Raw genomic sequence first — 20157 nt, 5'->3', positions numbered from 1 at the left:
ATCGGAGCTGGTCATCTCTACGTTCGGCCGCCTCCACGGGGCCCGGGGTCCCCGAAGAACCATAGGCGTATATAAACTCGCCTTAACTGCTTTACGACGATCGTTTGTACCGATTTGTTCGACAAGACTCTCGTGGACCCCGTGAACGAACCGGGCATACAACCACCACCCTCCCGCACCCCCTCGGCTGTACCGCCACTCCCTTTTTCCGCAATGGCATTCCCTGTCGCGAGCACAGATCGTCCGTCCTCTTGTCTCTTAAAACCCTTTTCTTCCGAACCGTACTCCTATTATCCTTCCCTTTATAGCCGGGACTGCGCTCTCTGTCTTCCTTCTACGTCTGCACCTTATTCTTCTTCATGGTTTTCCGTTGGGGCCCCGATTACAGCCGGACCTTCGCGGGAAATTTGATTCAGAGGCTGCGATAACTCCCGTAATTCTTTCCTATTTGGAAGGACAGAGTCCCTTGAACTTTAATTCCAAAAAAAAAACATAAAATTACAGTGAAGATATTCGATGACCTTTTTCCTACCACACATCTCCAAGTCAATTTTCCCTGGTCCCTCGTCAGGTTCTCACATTCCTTCCCGAGCCACCTGCACGGACCGCTCCGAAGAAAAACAAATGATCAGTGAAAAGCAGAATTGATTTCAGTTCCAGACAGCTGCACCCTCGGAACACAGTTAACCCGAAATGGAAAGTCCACTTAGGGGTTAATGAAGTTCACCGTGGAACCCGGAGTTAATTGAAGAAACTGTTCGCGAGAGAGTGAGAGAGAAAGAGACTGCTCTAACGAAATTATGAAATTAATATTCGAGGGGTACCCCGCGCACGGCTGCTGGGCATAACCTCTGTCCAGGTAGACGGAATACTAATTCACCATTTACATTTCGTTAGCGTAGGTGAGTCGCGGCTCCGCTTCACTACATGACAGTGCTCGACTCCGCTTGACCCTGCGTTGCTCAAATAAATTTCCCTGGACACAAGGGCTCAAGAAAAATGAGCACATCCCACTCTGAATGCATCAGGCTTCAACCTGGCTGGCTCTGTTCAACTTTGCTCCGATCCGGCGCGGAATATCGCAGTTAGGGTTGGCGAAATAAATTTCCCCGAACGCGAGGTCTTCTGAAAAATGATTCACGTCCGCATGCATCAGTTCCACAAAGACCCGCTCGGCTCTGCTCCGCTCCGCTCGGCTCGGCGCAGCGTATCCACTTGAACGGTTGAAAGGGGATCCCGAGGTCCACCTTTCACGCCCGAGGACAATAATTACCCGCCTCTCTCATTCATGCGAGACTACCAGACCCGCGCGCCCGTTCACGAAAGAAATCTCCTCTCCCTCAACAAAATAACACTCGCCGTATCGGGGCCCGGAGACCGAGCGACGTGTCCGCCGCGGAATGATTGGGCCCGATCATCGACGAAACGCGGCTAATCGAATATTCATGAGGCCCCCACAGCTTCCACGCGATTCCGAAACATACTAGAAACCCACCACGAAATTACAGACGCTCGACCATCGCACGTTTCCACGAATCTAGGGACACTGCTACTCGACGCTCATCACTAATTACTGGTTCACCGTGCAAACCACCGGCCATCGTCTCCAGTCGATTTCTTAATCATTCCCTCGATCCTCTGTTTTTCAAGATTTCATTTGCTCGGCTGCATATTGACAATTTAATTAAAGTTGATGATTTTATTAAATGACTGTGTAACAAAAATGATTTTATTAAACGATTGTGTAATAAATGATATTATTGAGTGATTGTGTAATAAATGATTTTATTACATGCTTTTATTAAAATTGATGACTTTATTACATGATTTTATTAAAATTCACGATTTTATTAAACCGACGCAATGCTAAAAAATGTGACTGGAATATAAACGATCACCTTCGTGAACAGCTCTATCAGAAATGAAAATCTGAGATGAAGTGAGACAGGTATAAAATTGTTCAATTCGTTTGCACCGTATAAGATGAGGTGTAAGACATTGGTGGTCAGAAAATTTATTCAGAATCGACGAGGAACGCGATGAAATTGCTACAAGGGTTGAATTAAAGGGTTAAACGGATCGATCGGTCGGACCACGATTGGAACAACAGTGGAAACGATGGGATGAATGAGCGTAACGATTCGGTAGAAACGAGTTGTGGAGGGGCGTGAGGACGAATCGTTCCCTGAAAACGGTCCTGGTCGAGAGATCGTTCGATTTTCTCGGGACTCGGGATCTCGTGGGTCTCTCTCAAGGTTGCCCGGGCGAAATTCCCTTCGTCGGTCGACCCGGTATAATTTCGGGCGTTTATGACTCGCCAAGAACAAATAATAATTTAGTGGGCGTCTCCACCGGCTTCATCCCCCCGGTGATAGCTGGCGAACGGCGCGGCGGCTCCCTCCCGGCCTGAACACACTGTATAAATAACGAGTGGCGCCAGCCGAACTTCCACTGTTACATTATCTCTTATGGTTTACACACGCCACGGCTCACCATTATATTAACCCGTCCAGGCCCGATCCACGCACGCACGCACGCACGGACTCACGCACACGAGCATGGAACGAACGGGCCGTCGCTCGTCCGTGTGAAAAGGTGAAGCTCTAGCGTCTCGATCTCGGCCTTATACGATTTCTTATTAGTCCTCCGGGCTGGCCGAGGTGTGAGAAACCCGGAGATCGGTCATCGGTATACCGGGTGTCCTCTGGAAGCCCGGAAACCGATCCCCTCTCCTATTCACTCACTCTCGAAACTGATCGATGCAGCGACATGTTCCAGTGCGAGATTCGATTTGGAATTTACAGACTTTCACTCGATTTCTAGTGGGACTCTAAAGGATTTCATCCCCTAATTGCTAAAATCTAGGATCCGTTGAGATCTGGAGATCCGTTGCTCTAATGATTTCTTTTAAATCGCGAGATTTAATTTGGCAAAGTTGCCACAGGTTAGTACCTCGACCTTGAATTGCTACCGGGATGTACCCTAAGCTTGACAACTCAATAAGAAAACCTGCTACTCGACGTAGAAAGCGAAATTAGATCCAAGAAGTAAAGAGCTTCATAGCGGATCCACAGACCGCGAAATTGCAAGCCCTCAGCTACCTCACGGCGAGTGCTCGCATCTCGGATTTAAGTGGGTTAGCTTCGGAAACAAATGCCCGGTTATTGATCCTCGCTTCTTGGTAGTGGTTGCCCGACCCGAAGGTGCGAAAAATGCGGAGACCTCTTCTGAATTATAATGACGGGATCAATATGTACCGGGTGGGCTTGAAACAGAAAGACGTGGAGCGTTAACGGTCGACTGGAGCCGGCAGCCTCTTCGTCTCTCCCTTTACGAACACTCGAGCTAATCGGGTAAAAATCGTTCTTCGGAAAGAACGTTTCTGCGTTGTTGAACTGTCAATTTTAATGAAAATGTTTCTGTTCCATAAGATAATAACACGATTTTATTTTCGGCACCAATAATTAAGCGACTGGTTGAAAGATCGTATTCGAAAGAAAGTGCATCACATCTCCTATTCATCTCCGACGATCTACCCAGCCACGAGTTATAAGATCAAGGATCACAAAACACTTTAACCGAGAGGATAATATTAATGGTCCTTAAAAATGCAATGATGAAGAGCTGAGAATTTCTCGACAAGCTTCCCCATGGGAACAACAATTTCACGGTGAAGCAACAAGTCATCTGGAGTAGCATAGTTCAGTCACGACTTGAACGAATGATTAACAACCACTTCCCTAGTCTACCAAATTATTAAGAAGCTAAGAAAACTTTCTAAAAAAAACTTGCAGATCCGCAAAAGCTGCTGCACTGTTCTTTCCCGAAGTGGCTATGCAGAAAATCAATAATCTCTTCATCAATGCTCCCGAATAAAATGGAAAAAATTGCAAATCCGCAAAAGCTGCTCTTCCCTAAAGATTGAAATTAATCATCTCTTCTGTAATTTGACACAACTATGAAAGAGCTTCGGAATGTAAGAAAATTCGAAATCCTCAGAAGCTGTGTTTCTCAGAGATGCATATGCAGAAGATGATTGAGCGATGGAACTGAGTGTTTCGTGGAGCGTCGAAACGTAACGGTGGTGCCGAAACGAGTCAATTAATTCGGATCGCCGGATCGTATCGATTTAAAGTCCATTCGGCCCACGGAGTAGCATAATCCCGCGATTAGTATCGTAATACGTGGCCAGTGGAATCGGCGTTTGCCCAACCGGGCATTATTTCGCAGCGTTCCGTGTTATTAAGATCTACGATAAAAGGAGAGCCGGACACGAAAGGGAACGAACGTTCCGAGGCTAGATGCGCCACAGAACGCACGACACACAACACTGGGAGGCACACTGTGCTAGGGACAACTCGAATCGTACACAACGCACACACGTACACAGCGAGAGAGAGAGAAAAAGAGCCTCTCAGCTGTGTGGCACACTCCACGAACAATCGTTCCCGGCTACCGTGCAATTATGTCTTCGCGTGAAATTTCACCCGTCACGGTCGCTTCACGCACCGATGAAAAGTGCAAATCGGTGTCCGCGATCCTTCGATTACCATCTCGCTCTTTTTCACCGGGTAATTCAATTACACAGAGCTCTCCACGAAGCCCGGCAGAGCTCGCCGGCCGCCGCGCCGATGGACAACGACGTTGCTACCTGTTTCTTCGGTTATCGCGGGCTACGATCGATAACTATTGTTGTCGGGTTTGCGTAAGTGCACCGGCATCCGCCGACTCCCGTACGCGCCGCGTTCCATGGAACTATTGAATTAGGGTAACGACTGAATGGAGCAGTTTCTACGACCGGTGAAAGTACCGTTGACGATCGTTCCGCGAAAATTTCCGAAGAAATTCGTCTCTGCATTGTTCGTGTTTCACCGATCGACGAAGAAAGAGTGACAGAAAGGTTTTTCTTCTGAACGAGTCGGGGAAAACATTTTTGCTTGGTCAACAAATCCGGACAAATAATTTCCTCGCTCAACAAATCAGGAGAAACATTTTAAAATCGTCAAACTCAAGCGATTGAGCATGGTTAATTCTAACTGGGAGTCGTTTAAATTCCCATCTGAGACACTTTGATGCGCCAGGAAGATAATCAAGAGGTAAATAAGACGGTTTCAGTAGTGGTTTTGAGGAAACGGTTGATTGGAAAATCGAGGGTAAATTAGACCGACACGTCGATGGATTCTACGCGTCGAATTAATGCAGCCCCGTTAAAAGTATGCCGGCCGCAGCCCGTGCAGGCTGCTGTGGCAGCTGGCGAATAGCGGGGTACCTATTAAAGTCCTCTAGATAAAGCGCGAGATTAATTGCCCGCATGCAATGGGTAATTGATCAGATCCAGTTCAGTACTTGGCCGGCGCGGCGTGGCGTTCCAACGGGGCTGCGGTGCACGTGGACTTCAGGGTAACGCGCACAATGTCCCGATCGAATCATTCTTTTTTTCTCCAGAACGTCCGTTTCCGTTCTGTTCCGTAAAATATATGAGGGTGCAATCATCATTTTTTTATCCAATAAATAATTCAAAAGGTTAAGAAAATATTAAAAAATTAGTTCATACTAGCCCTCATAAAAATAAACATCCCTGAGACGTTAACATATCTCAGCCACCCCTGCACTAGAAAATCAAATGATCAATGATCCAATACAATTGAAGGTGTTGTCGAGAAAATATTTAAAACTTAGTTCATACTAGCCCTCACAAAAATAAACATCCCTGAGACGTGTGACATTTCTCAGCCACCCCTGCACTAGAAAATCAAATGATCAATGAGCCAATACAATTGAAGGTTGTCGAGAAAATATAAAAAAAAAACGATTTCCACCGCCCCTGATAAAAATAAACCTCCCCGAGACTACGAAACGTTGCAGAACAAAGAAAGGGGTAAAAGGTATATTTAAATTTTCAGCGACCCTTCGCTAAAGAAACAAATCTCTTTAAGCCGGCCGAAAACCTCGAAAGTACGAAAGAAAAAGAATGAAAAATTGCCGGGGCAAGAAGTGTGAAACTCAAAGGTGGAAAAGTGTCGTCGGGGAACCGCGGGGCCGGACAAGAGAGTAGAAGCCAGAGAGGAGGACGACTACGACGACGATATCAATTAATTCGCGAGGGCGAAAAAGACGACGGGATGAAAAGTAAAAGGGTGTCGCCAAGACGGGTCTCGTCTAGAAGAATAGTCGACAAGAGGAAGAATGTCGCGGTCGGAGGCGAGCGAAATGAATTCGTGCGTCTAGAAATCTCGCTCTCCGCCCCTCGGGCCCGCGGGCCACCCACCGCCCCTGGTCTCTTTTCTCGCTTTCTCACCCCCTTCGGCTTTTCGTTCTTTCTATTACAGTGGCAGCCTGCTACCCAACCACCCCACTACATCCCGTTCCTCTGCCCCCACCTCCTCTCTCCACTACCACCGGTTTCCATCTATCTGGTTGCATTTCACATGGAATTCACACGTCTCGCGTGCACACTCGGTGAAAAAAAGAAAGGGGTGTAGGCGAGTTGTATCCGAGGGGTGTAGGTCGAAAAGAGGGCGAAAGAAGGCGGCCGTAACAGCTTTCTATTTGCATACTGCCTCTACCTTTTCATCCGCGAGCTCCCTTTCGACACCGGCGTTATTTGCATTCAGAAATTGGCCGGCAACCACCGACGCCGCGACCTCCTTCCTTTCTTACCTCCCACCACCCCTGCACAAACCATCCCCGATTTTCTCGAAGTCCGCGCCTCCACTCCCCCCACTCGATTCGAATTTTCACTTCATCACCAAATTTTTAGAACTTTTTACCAAAATGCAATTTCTCGATTCAATCGTTTTGAACTGCAATGGTTGTTAATTTGAGACTATTTCTTCAAATTTATTATTTCTCTGCGCCAAATTTGATTACTCCATAATATTAGAACTAGAACTTCCATTGCTTAGAAATTCACATTTATACATTTATAAACAGATTCGAATTTTGAATGGTCTAGCGATCTTTTACCAGAGATAACCGCCCTAAATCGGTGCTGGAAATTGCAGGGAATCGCATAAGGGGCGCGGCGACGATTCGCGAGGAGAAATCCTGTCGAGGACAATCTGTCGGACGAGCTGCGAGCAGCACGAGCTCGTAACACCCGCGTTACATATTCGCAGATATGCTGATAGGCGTAACCAGCCCGAGACAAAGCGAGAAAAAAAATGAGGGAGAAAGAGAAAGAGTGAGAGAGGGAGAAAGCAGGACAGTGAAAGAGAGAATGAGAAAGAGAGGCGGTCTCGTCCCGGTAAACGGTCGTTATCTATTCACACTCGCTCGGACATCAATATAAATGGTAAGTGGGATACACGCACAGCACACACCGGCAACCTGTACACGTGTTCTCAGCGGTCGCGCGCCCTTACGCGCACCGCTTAGACCCGGGCTTCAACCCTCGTAATTCCTTTCTCGTATCGAACATGTACCACGTCGTTGCGACGCCAGTTCCACGGAACGTTTTTATCGGTCTTTCGACATGGCACCTCTCGCTGTTCCCGGCTGCTTCGACTTTTCGGCCGCGTAATTGCCTCGCGTGACCCTACCATCAGACAATGATCGACGTTCGACGAAAACGCTCATTATTCCCATTTTTTTTTAAATTTTTTAACACCATTCTTGTATTTTTAATGACACTCTTCGTGGGTTCAATAATGGACAAAAGTGTGATACTTTCGCAGGTTCGATAATACAAGAATAAATTCTCCCCTGAAGATTCTCTCAATTTCCATTTTCATTCGAGTTTCGAACTCTCGAAAATCCTAGAAGTCTAACACGAAAATGTATTTCTGTAATTCAATTATCGATCGAAATTGTCGAAAAGAAGATTGTAACCAGTTAAATTTAAATATGGCTTGAAGAGCAGCCACCCCTCGCTGAAGAGAGGCTGTTCAAGAAAGCTAATACCATAACACTATTCACACTCGCCACAAGGTTCGAGTACTAATTACCCAGTTTCAACTCGTGCAGATCTGTTGCATCGTGAATAGGCCACCAAGAGGCTCCAGTTGCAGCATGTTCTCATCAGCGTTCCTCGAGTGGTGCGGACGCAAAAGCATAGTGATTCGTCCTGTTAACGCGTTTACAGTCGCCGGATTTGAATGGCCCGGCAACCGGTCCACTCGATTTACCGAACTCTCCCCTGGTATGCAATTTTTCGACATGATCGAGAACCGTTTTCTTTTCGCATCGTCAGCGTTTCGAGGAGAAGGTTTGGACAAATTAACCGAACGGATTGTATCGGCGAGCGAGAGGCGCGTCATTGTTCTAGGAATATCGACGAGGCGTCGCGGGGTTACGCGTAAATCGATAAGGGCGCACTCGGGTGCGAGCGAGAACACTGCTGGACGGTTGCATGAGCCTGCACTCGATGCGCGCACGGTGCACCGTGCGCTACGTAATCATCTGCTACAGCACGTGTCGAATTCGAGCCGATGCATCCCCCATGCCGGATGATCCAAGTGCGATCCACGGGGTGATCGATCGGCCGTGCAACCGCGAGCATGTGTCTCGAGAAAATCCGTAGTCGTGATCCTTGGAGAAAGTCGATCTAACTGGTGCAGACCTCGATTTCTTCGCGTATCGGTCGGAAAGTGTTCCACAATTTTCATTTTTCATGTGACCATTGGAATTTTCCCATCCACGCGAGAATCTCGTCGCAGCTCGGCGCCTAATTGCGAGATAGAAGGTGGACGTTCCGACACGGCCCGCCCCGTTATCGTCGGTTCGAGACGCAACGCGTAACTTACACGCTCGCGAGCCTGCATTACGCGCACCAGATAATGGGACGCTAATTATTTCTTGCCGTAACCGCCGGGGCTAATTTATCGCACCGCTGCGCGGCAGCCTTTCTTGCTCGGCGGCCGCCTCTGTGGACCGCGTCACCGATTAAACGTACCGCTGAAAATGTCCCCGACATCTTCAAATAAATTTCTCTTCCGATTGGTAAACACAAAAAAAACCCACGGCTATAAATATTCACCTATCCTGTCAGAATACCCAAAAGAAATCGTGTGGATATCCCTTACCCTTCTGCGACACTATTCCCCCACTGTCGTGCATGCGTCACAACGTCACGTGACTACTACTGGCAGAGAGAGAGAGAGAGAGGGGGTAACTTGCTCTCCTCAATCTGCTAGAAAAATTATTTCTAGTACTTCCGGTGCTGCGATTTGAACGAGACCAACGGGCGTTAAATTCGACAGACATTGTAGTATCAATAAAAAAAAAAATAGAAACATCACGATCTTTATTTATTTTGAAAAAGATCTTCCTAAAGGATGCACCCTGTTTTATTGAGCTTGAAACCACGGCCAACGAGTTTCCCACCGACTGCGAATGAAAAGGGTTCGCGTGCGTGCGGACCGATACTCGACGATGCGACCACGCATTATCTTCCGTAATCGTGTACATACGTGGCCTTGAAACGCGACGCGGTGAGCACTGACCAAGATAAGGATACTTTCGTTCGTGCGCACGAAAGTTCCAGCGAAACGAAAAGGGAAAGAGAATCGAAGGAATCCCGGGAGGAGAAACGAGGCCAGACAACAAGGAGGGTTCAAATTTGCACACTTCTTTCTTCTGTGAAGCAATTCGCATACGCAGGTTACAGTGTTATAATGTCAGCAGGGTAATGAATCGACAGTTTCCGGCCGCCGCCGCCGTCTCGCAGGATGATCGACTGGATGCCGACACGACGGCCGATTTCCGTAATTATCGGCGCGTTCTTCTTGCAAGACTGACGTTCCCGTAATTGACACCGGGCCGGTGTTCTCGCGACACGTAATCGCCGCTTTTTCTGCGAGTTTGTTGCTCAAAGTTCCTCGGTTTGCATTTATTGTATCGAAATCATTTTCTTTGTGCTCCGAGTCTTGGGTTCTTCAGATCATTCATGTGCTAACGATGCTTCCTATACTAGTATACATAATATTTATTTCTTTTCTTGAGATTCTCGTTTGACTATCGTCGAATAAATTTTTAGGGAGTGAGCGTCATTAAAAATCAATTTTGAAAAGGTTGTCGTCCTTTTAAAAGTGTCCGACTATTACTGTGGTTCACTGTACATGGTGTATAAAAAGTAATGGTCATCCGTTTTAGGGGTGAATCTACACCCCTGGATCGGTGGACATCTGTAAGAGAATCTTGCCGCAAAATTGTTTATAACAAAGAAAATTGTTGTTAAAGTTGTTTTTTACATGAACACCTTCCACTCAGTCAGAAGAGAAAAAGTTTGAAAGAAGCCATATGTCGCAAACAAATAATTATTGAGATATACAGTATTCGTACGCTCTTTAACCCTCGTACGCTCCTCAAGAATAGTTGCACAAAAGAAACTAGGATAATAATTCACCCATGTTTGCTCTACACGTGAAATCAACAACTTATGTTCCATTTGGACATGCAAATTGGTTCGATGAAATATAAAACGGGAATAGATTTTAAGAATTCAAGAATAGTGTAATGGTGTTTTTAATGTTACAAAGTCGTTAAAAGGAACCAAATCAATTTTTATATTATTCCTGCTTACCACAATCAATGGAAAACATTTTTATTTTGCACAAAAATCCGCAGTCTACGTACTTATAATGTAGGATTAATATTCTTATGTGTAACAATGAATATAAGGTATTCTTTCACATTTTGCAACTTCAAATTTATGATTCGAATGGACAGGGAAACGATCACTCTTTTGGTACGGGCCTATCGACGAATGTCCCTTTAAATTTCGTTTGCTCTCGAGGCACGCACACTATTATGTTCCGTCTCATCGGCACGGTCAGGTGGACTGTAGTTGTAGGCTTTTGTCTATACGTATAACTTAACACAATCAAATTTTGCAAAAACTTCAACAACTTACATCTCAATAACTATTTGTTTGCGACATGTGCCTTCTTTCAAACTTACTTTTCTGGATGAGTGGAAGGTGTTGATGTAAAAAGCAATTTTAACAACAATTGTTTTTGTTAGTATATTTTCTTACAAATATCCACCGATCCGGAGGTGTAGATTCACCTCAAGAATGACCATTAATTTTTTATACACGCTGTACATTTCTATTCACATTTTTCCCCCGCAGAAATAGCTTCCTATTTGGTCCGTGAAAAATTGATGGAAACGGGAAAATAAAACGTATACATATAATTCAGTGTCTTGCAACTGTCGCGCGGGGTGGCGGATCCGGTACACCGCATGCAAAGTGCAAGAAACTTGTTGCATTCGACGACGAGACGTTTAATTGCAGGCTACCGCGAGGCAGAGGATACAACGCGTCGATAAGCAGTAAATAATTGAGTGCGCGTACCGAGTAGCCAGTCTCGCAACGCGAATCCACTCCTCTGTGCTCCCTGTTCTCGTAAGACAAACCGAACGAGCGAAAGTATAAAAAAAGGTACCCACTCGCGAAATAAATACGCATCGAATGATATATTTTAGCAGACAGCGCTCGCTAGTCGAAGCCAATTAGCGGCCAGATTCGTTTACCATTCGCTAAATGTTCTCGCCTTGTTTTCGTCGAATTCCGTGCTCCGTTTCGAACGATTACCTCGGCGCGAGAATGAGCGTGGCGCGGGATGACTGTCTGCCATTGATTTCGTCAGCTTTTCAGACCGTGACTCAGCCAGCTTTTCATGCACCTGTTTCCCAGGGCTTATGCTCGCGATTCAAAATTCCCTCTTTTATTCCCCGACCGTATATCGATCGGCTCGTCGAACCCTCCCATTCGAAAAATCGCCAATTCAATATCAATTCCCGATCAAAACCTTGAGAATTCCGAGTCCGCAGATAAATAGTACAGGGGAAAGTTGATACAATTATGTATCTGGTGTATAATTCGTAAGAAAATTCGTAAGTAAATATTCGTATTTTGTTTTCAATACGTTTGGAAATGTATTATACCAAACGTTGTACAGTAAAGAATTGATCTAAGAAAAACGAAAACCCCTTCCACTGCGGGTATATCTCTGTGAAACACTACTAATGCAATTACAGAACTTCTTTACTTTTAATTATTTTCTTAGGGGACTCTAATCATTTGGTACAGATTTTTCTCGTGTAGATGATTCGAATAAATGTTGGAGAAATTGGACGCTTTGTTCCCCCGACCTCCAGCGCGAATCGTATTTCATGAGCTAATTGTTATGCCACATATCTATGTTGAACGGCTCGCATAAGTATGGAAGTAAATAAATATTCAGCGAAGTCGACAGGACCTAATTACCGGCTATTAACGACCGGACTCGAGCAACCAACCTTGTGCGTCGGTCACCGCGCGTTTCGTCTATTTATCGAGACCGCGTTTTTCCGCCTTGTTCGACTCGTCTTCGCGCATGTCCCACCAACTGTAATACAACTGAAATTAGACTGTCGCGCGAGCAACAGGGCGTTCTCACTGCGAAAATCGGAAATGAGAGAGAGAAAGGGCGATGAAAATTGGGGCGGAGCCCGGAACGACAATGTCGCGCAAGTCTGCTGGAAAACGCGCAAGCGTTGCCTTATCGCCAGATATCATTCCCAATAACCAGGGTGGGGGACGACACCGAGGAGCAAACCCTTGCGCGAGGGGTGGCACGAAGGTTCAATGACCTGTACGGGGACACTGTCGAAATTTCATTCTTCTTCGTCACGGTCGAAAAAATTCTGGCGGAAAATATGGACGGAATTACTTGCACCCAGAATTATGAAAGTGGTCTACGTGAAAATTAAAAAAAAGATGAGATGTCAAAAATGAACCGTTATGGAATTCATTTAGTGTTAGCATCCTTTCCTTTCTCGAAACAAGAAATATATGACAGACCACTTTTATAAATATAGGTCGATGGACATTGTCGTACATTTTAACTTTTTAGTTATTTCATGAAATTTGATTTTTCTCTGGAATTTTTGATATTGTTAATTTGTTCAGTTGGAGCTCGTTTAACACTAAACCCACCGAGCACTGAATGCGATTAAAATGTTCATTCTGATAAAAATGACAAGGTTCTTTCTATTTAGATTTTATGCAATTTTTATTGCAATACGTGCTTGGATAAATAAATTTATCGAATCAATTTCCATGTAAGCAACGTCATCGTTTCAATAATTATAAAATTAAAAATCTAAGACCGCTTATTTGCCTGGCAGTGGTAGGTTCAGTGTTAAAATTGATTCAGTATCATTTCACCCATTCGTGACCACATTCACTAGGTCATGCAGAAACATCGCAGGAAAAATGAACGATACATTAAGAGCGGAAGGGTTAAAAATACTACGTACACCCTAACTCGACCGATAACAATTGTATTTAAATAATCGATAACACGTGTGCATTACGATGTGTGTAAAACATGTTCCGCGTGATCTCGTGTTGCAATCGGTTGTGATGATTTCGCAACGTTATAACATCCACTGTTTATATCGATTTAATGTTGCCGTTATGGCACGAAGTTTATTTGAAAACTGTTCTACACTCCCAAAACCTTATCAGAGTGCACGAACCTAAAAGAGCTCGAAGAGGTGGTGAAGCAGCACATCGATTGCCGGGGAAGAAACCAGGAAGCCCCGTAAGTAGCCGGCACTTACCGCGTTCATCTCGCTCGCCGGTTGACAGTGCAGGAACACCTCGATATCCCGGGGTCGACACCACGTGGGAATTGCAGCTTGGAGAGACAGTGCATCGTACATCGTACATCGAGAGAGGGAGAGAGAGAGAGGGGGGAAGAGAGAGCGTGGGTTTGCGAGGGTGTGCGAAGAGGAAGGGGTGGTTCGCGATGACACGCGCGCACACAGTGGCGCAGAGAAAAATAGAGAGGAAAAAAGGAGGAGTAGTCGTAGTAGTAGTAGAAGTAGTAGGAGAGAGAAAAGAGAGAGAGAGAACCGGGTGAAAAACGAAAGGATGCTTTGCTGCCGGGGCTGTGTGTCGGGGGATGAGGGTGGTTGTGCTCGTGTGCTGACGGGGGTGGGTGCGCGGAGGGGGTGTCGCTTTGAAAGGCTCCCTCGGCTCGCGGGGGCGAAGGAAACGTCGATACACGGCTCTCTCGGGCCGGCGCGGCGTGTACGATACTCTGACACTTCCACCACAATCGCAGAGCGCATTTTCAGGCGCGCTCAGGCCACTACGGCTAATTACCAGACCCCGGCGCGGCGCTCTCTCTTGCCTGACACACGCGCGCGGGACAACCGCCGGAGACCGACCCTGAACACAGAAAGCGTTCCCTTCGCGGCCGACAGAGAGACAGGACAAGAGAGAAACCGAGAGAGAGAGAGGGAGAGAAACTGAACACATGCGTTACCCTGCGACACCGACGAAGACGCAACCAGAGACCCCCTTCCTTCTTCTCTTTCTCTGCTGACAGAACAGAGAGATTCTCAGTCTCTTCTGTCTTCCTTTCTCCCAACAGAAACCAGCGAGAGCGACAGAGACTGATCCCAATCGCGGGCTGCCGAGGTGCAAGGGGGGACAAGAGCACACACCGATTCCGGACCAAGCCACAGGTACGGGGCGAGGGGACCAAGGGGCACGCAGGGTACACGCTCCGTGTGTGCCCAGACCCTTCAACGGGGCTGAAGTGCTCGCTGAAGGGCGGGGGAACGACGAACAACCGCGATTTTTCGACCGATGATGCGTGACCTTGTTGCACCCGAACACTGATTCTTTTTTAGCCTTTTTCCCCCTTTCAGAGCCCTCCCGCGAGTCGGGGAAAATTTTCGCGGCGAATCAATCTCTCCGCTCCGTGTGGAAAGCAAGTCTCGATGCGAGGTCTCCGGGTAGACTGAGGATTTTTGTCGCTCTTCTCGACGACCTCGACGAGATGAAAATAGTGCGTTGATATTCTCAACAATTTTTTTCAACTGCTTCACTGTTTCAAATTTCATGTACTGATTTTTTCGTGAAGTCTACTAAACCTTCTAACTTGGAAATCATTCCCTAAATTTCTCACACGAGGTTCGGCAAAATTGAAACTTTCCTGGTACGAAGCACACTAAGAATCGAATCGATGGCGGACATCTTATCGAATCCTCGCGCAAGTTTCGGAATGATATCCATATCACGCACAGTCGTGGTCCCTGAAACGGGGGTGGTTTCCGTGTGTACGCGTTCGCGTGCGTATCGCGTCCGGATCGATGCGATTTGCTTTTGATCGAGGGCGCTCGGTGTGTGTCCGCCACTCGAATAATCTAATCGTCGCTGCGCGGACGGGTTCACGTAATAATTCCATCGGAAACGAGAGCGAGCGGGGCGGAGCTGCGGCTGTGGATATATCGCGTGTTTGCCTGATCGCGCCCGGTTGTCCCGCGTGTCCGTGTTCTCTGCCGCGAGCTATCAAAGGTGACGACTTCAGCCTTGACTCTGACGCGGAATTACCATTCTTTAATCGTCCTGTTCGATCACCCCGTGTGACGCACCTGCGAGCCTGCCGAGCCCTGGAAACACCTTCGAGATCGCCTCGCGACAAGGTTGCTTGCTCGATATTCACTCCGAACCCCGCTCGCACAATCTCGGTTGAACAACAAATGTGTTCGATTCGATTTTCATTGACCGAACATCTGGTGTTATAGTTAAAATTGTAAACAAAACACTAAAATCTGCGAACACACCTTTCAGTAATATTTTATCGTTAGTTCTTCTTCTTCCTTTAACATGTTGTCATTTTTATCTGGGGAAATTTTTTTATTGGGTTTGTCCCTTATTTCTATTCTTCTAATCCATAAATGGATTTTTGTAATTTTGTTCTCGACTGAACAACACAGGTGTTCGGTTCGAAATTTTATTCTCTCAAATTTTCACTCTCGTGGTCCTCTGTGATTGCAATTTGTACAATATAATAATGGCATCACTAAATTTATTGTATGGCAACACTTAATTTATTGGAAGTGTTCCTAATTTTCAATACAATAACTGCATAACGAAATTGATTCTATCCTCCTCCACAAATGAATTTTTATCATTTCAATGATTGCAAATTATTCGACCAGGCTAATTGATATTCTCATCGAATTCCGTTAATCTGTGTACTGGTTTAAGTGGCACCTGCTCATTCTTGTCATAAAGTTCTAGCGATTATAGTATTATGTACAGAAAACGTTGGTGAAACGTGGTGGTGTCACCTTCGAAATGTAACGACGAGCCACATTCGAGACGTAGCTCGTTGAAACGAAGTATGTATCACGTCCAATCGCATAGTCATTGAACATCGTGTGGGTGTTTCCCAACCCTCGTTCCCCTTCGGTTTCCTTTAAGTGGCAGTTACCCGACAAAACGAACGCGGAAATTAACATTCGTCGACGATAACAGCGACGAAAAGTGTTAACGATAAGTACGAGTTTAGACGTCAAATGTGAACTTGCATATTTCATCGCGCGATAGGCGTGATGTCGAGTTCTGTTGCGCAACCGCCTCTATCCTCGTACCTTAAGCACGAGCTCCACGATAATCTTTATCTTCTCCTCCTCCGGGGAACTTCGCGAGCCAGCCCATTAAATTGAGGAATCCGTCGAAACCGTTTAATGGCCGTTCTTTCGAAAAAACGAGTCCCCATTGTGTCACAAATACGCTTCGTCAGCGAGATTAGCTCTGGCGTTCCGGAACAATGTGTGCAACAAGTATCCTTTCGAACGGGTAATAAAAATCCTCGAATTCTCGGCGCCGCCGTTCTATATTTTACACATTTCTAAAGAGAATTCTACGTTTTGAATGGAGCCTCTTAACAAGTTCCACAATTCTTTCAAACCCTGGAATAAATGACTTCAATTTTCTGGTACTTACGGGGATCAATGGTCAAATATCAAATTCAACCCGTCAATTTAGTTGTCGATAACAGTATTAAAGTATATACTGAAGTATCCTAAAATTTCTACCAGTATTACATCAATTTCATATCCATAAAATGAAAAATAGAGTTATTCCAGATTGAAAGAAATGTTTAATTCTCATGTGAAATGAACTCCGACTGCAATGGGTTAACCAATAATTACGATATAGCGATGCAAATATAAATTCTCTGTTTTCTCCGGCAAGGAAGCTGTAGCTGAAGGGAAAGAATGTGCAGGTTGCGCAAAGATTTTATTGGTCCGCGCGGGCCGGGCGGCGGCTTTCTGGTTAGCCGGTCCCGCGGCGAGTTCATTCGATTATAAAAATCCGAGAAATCAAGTCCCATAAAGCGGGCGTTAAACGACTGCAAACACCGGGCCCCGCTAACCGCATCAAATCGTCAGAAACTTCTCTTTATTTACGCCGCTCACTCGTTCACTCTCTCGCTGGCTATAGCTCCCTCCGTCCCGCGCGTGTGCTCACTCACTGTCTAATTGACTCATTTAAGCGTTCCGTTGTTCCACCGCTGATAAACTGTTTTGAAATTTAATGCGCGCGACCGAGAGCCCGGCCAATTAGTGATCCTTTATAGTCTAAATACGGAGGCGAGCGAAACGACGCGACGATCACCGGCCGAGTAGGATAGACGATCGTCATCGGCTGCGAATCCTTTTACGCGGCGAGTTCGCAGAAACATTCGACGCGACTGGAACGGCGCGTGCTAATCTAGTCGCCATTCTACTGCTTCCGAAGGTTCAATTGTGTTGGTGCTGCCGTACGACGCTGCACAAAAATCTCTTTCTACTTGTGGAAAAACCAGCTACGGCCTGATTGTCATCAGTAGTCTGCGGATCTCTATGCATTTATGAAGAAATTGGTTGGGTGAAATATAACATTTTTAATGTAACAAAGTCATTAAGGGATGAAGTGAATTTTTATTTTATTCCTGCTTTCCACGATGAATGTACATAGAACATTTTTATATTGCATAAAGATCAACAGTCTAATTATCAGGAATATGTAAAAATGTGCGAGACCCTAACGAGTAGAATTTTACTGAAAAATAGAGGAGAAGTATCGACGATTCCGGTGACGCACCACAGACTACATATGTCTGGTGCAGATGATTCTAATGGAGACTCAGCAGCTCATTAATCGTGGTAAGATCGTTTCGAGGAAAGAAACGAGAGGAGAGAGAGAGAGAGAGAGAGAGAGAGAGAGAGAGATCATCGCGTCTCTCCGTTCAGAAATCTCAAACACGACCACGCACAGCGCGGCGTGGCGCAGCGGAACTGGTGAATGGGCAGCAATTTGTGGCTCCGGTGGGGCAATTTCGGGGCCCGCTGGCCCACGAGCACCGAAACCCCTGTCCCCGGGCCCCACACCCACCGGGGCCGTGTTCGCGATGGGCCCGGGTAATATCTCGTTTAGACAGATTACAGGTTCGTGAACAGGCTGCCAATGTATAAAACAAACATCGTTAAGCCAGCCCTATACTTAGGCCCTCCCTCCCTCCACCCCCTGTTTCCGAGGCCCCGGGTATTATGCGAGTCCTGGACGATTCCAGACCGAGTCCTGGACCCTCCGGGCTCGATGCGTGGCGCTCCTGGTAGGTCAGGAACCCACCACCGGAAAGAGGAGTGGGGGCCTCCTTGCGAAGGGCCTCACCGTATTGAGACGTAGACCACCGGACGCAGATTGGGCCAGGCACAATTTCCGCGCGTGTAATTATCCGTGATCGTCGTCTGCGCCCCTCTGGGACAGCCTTAACTCGACTGCTTATTATTTATCGATGGAGATTGATTTAGAGCGGAGCCACGGCCCCCTGCTCATTTTCGTCGGTTGGGCCCCGGGTCCCCGAGGTTTTTGCTACGGCACGGCGCTACTCGATGCCAGCCTGCGCTCCGTCTTCTTCACTTTCGTTTTTAACTACAATCGTCACCGTTGCCATTTTGGGCCTGAGGATCGTGGTGGGGGTTGCCGTTCGTTCGGGGCCCTGCTACCATGTGATACTCGTTTCTGAACTTTAAGCGCCTATATCGTTGGAGGGACGGCGCGCAGCTAATTCAACTTCTTTTTAGCTTATTCCACCGCGAAAGAACTACTCTTTCTCTTCTTGAGAAAGGAATTTTATTTTCCTCCGTATGTATTTCTTTCCGCTCTATATTTTCCGAGGCGATTCTCAGCGCAATGTCGATAGTGATCGACGGATTAGAGCGATCGCTCCGCGGGCCCAGAGTGCAGCTTTCCCGCGGAGCCCGAAATTTAAAAATAGCAAGATTCTACTATACTTCCTCGTCATATTGACGCTAATGACTGGACGGCTGCTCCGTTTCGTGAGAGTCGTCCGGAAGGAAGAGTCCGATCAATTATTCAGCCGTTTGAAAGAGAGCGCCATAAAAAGCGGAAAGGTGCCCCCCGCGCACTAAATCCGTCTGCCACGAGGTATAGACAGAGCGTGTTCGAAACGGCTCGCGATCCAGCTAGACTCGCGCGTAACTTTTTACACTCAGCTGGACGTGTCGCATATGAAATATGTAAACATACATGCTCACCCTTTCGCTCGGCTCGTAATCAATCGTGTACCCGGTGCTATTACAGTTTCCCAGTGACGGCTGTGCGTCCACAGCTCGTGCTGTTTCCTCGTTTGTCGTCGGACGTTACTTTGTGCTTCGTTTCGTCCGCGTCCCGTGAACTAGCCCCGCGAACTTCCACCCTCGCCGATGCGACGCGTCCAAACAGATAAAACTCGGGGGTTTACAATCGAAGAACATTTTTCAAACTTTCAATACGGTCGGTGAGCCACGGCGGCCATAGAACCGTTGAATTTTTTAGGGGATACGCAGTGAAGGAGACACTCTGAACTCCGCTGAACTCAGAGATCCCTTTTTGAAAAAGGGGTCGTGTGCGAGAGACGCCGCGCCAATGAGAAAATTCATTGTGTCCCGGGATCGCTCGGTTTTCCTCGAACCGAAATATCATCGATTCGCGAACCAACTCAAACCGGGGGACCGGCGCGGCACGGCGCGACGCGATTTCCTGCGGTTTCGCGGGCCCCGCTTGACTTCTCGTGTTTCGCCCGTCGTAGCCCGTCATTTTTCTCACGGCTCTTGCCTTACGTCGCATCGTCGCCTTCTATCAAGAGGCGACGCTCTCCTCTCGCGATTGACGCCGTCACTCGCCGAAAATCGCGGTCGATCCCCGAAACCTGCCGCAGATCGAATCGATCACGTCCGAAGACTACGCGATTTTAACCCTTCCGAGACATCAGACTGACTCTGACGAATATTTAAAAATTGCTTATACAAATTACTATTTTCTAAATTAACTAGGGTTAAGGATTATTTCATTTAGATTTTTTAAACTCCCCTCGATGC

At 46.8% G+C, this 20157-nt stretch overlaps 1 protein-coding gene across 4 annotated transcripts in view; it reads right to left on the bottom strand.

Moving 5' to 3' along the window:
• The window catches only part of Bi (T-box transcription factor bifid), a 120241-nt gene that overhangs the window by 82866 nt on the left and 17218 nt on the right, over window positions 1–20157 (bottom strand). The window lies entirely within an intron of this gene.

Source organism: Lasioglossum baleicum, chromosome 14, assembly GCF_051020765.1.
Source record: "Lasioglossum baleicum chromosome 14, iyLasBale1, whole genome shotgun sequence".
NCBI lineage: Eukaryota > Metazoa > Arthropoda > Insecta > Hymenoptera > Halictidae > Lasioglossum > Lasioglossum baleicum.
Note: the sequence above shows the minus strand (reverse complement) of the source record. Positions and strands in the feature narration are given on the sequence as shown.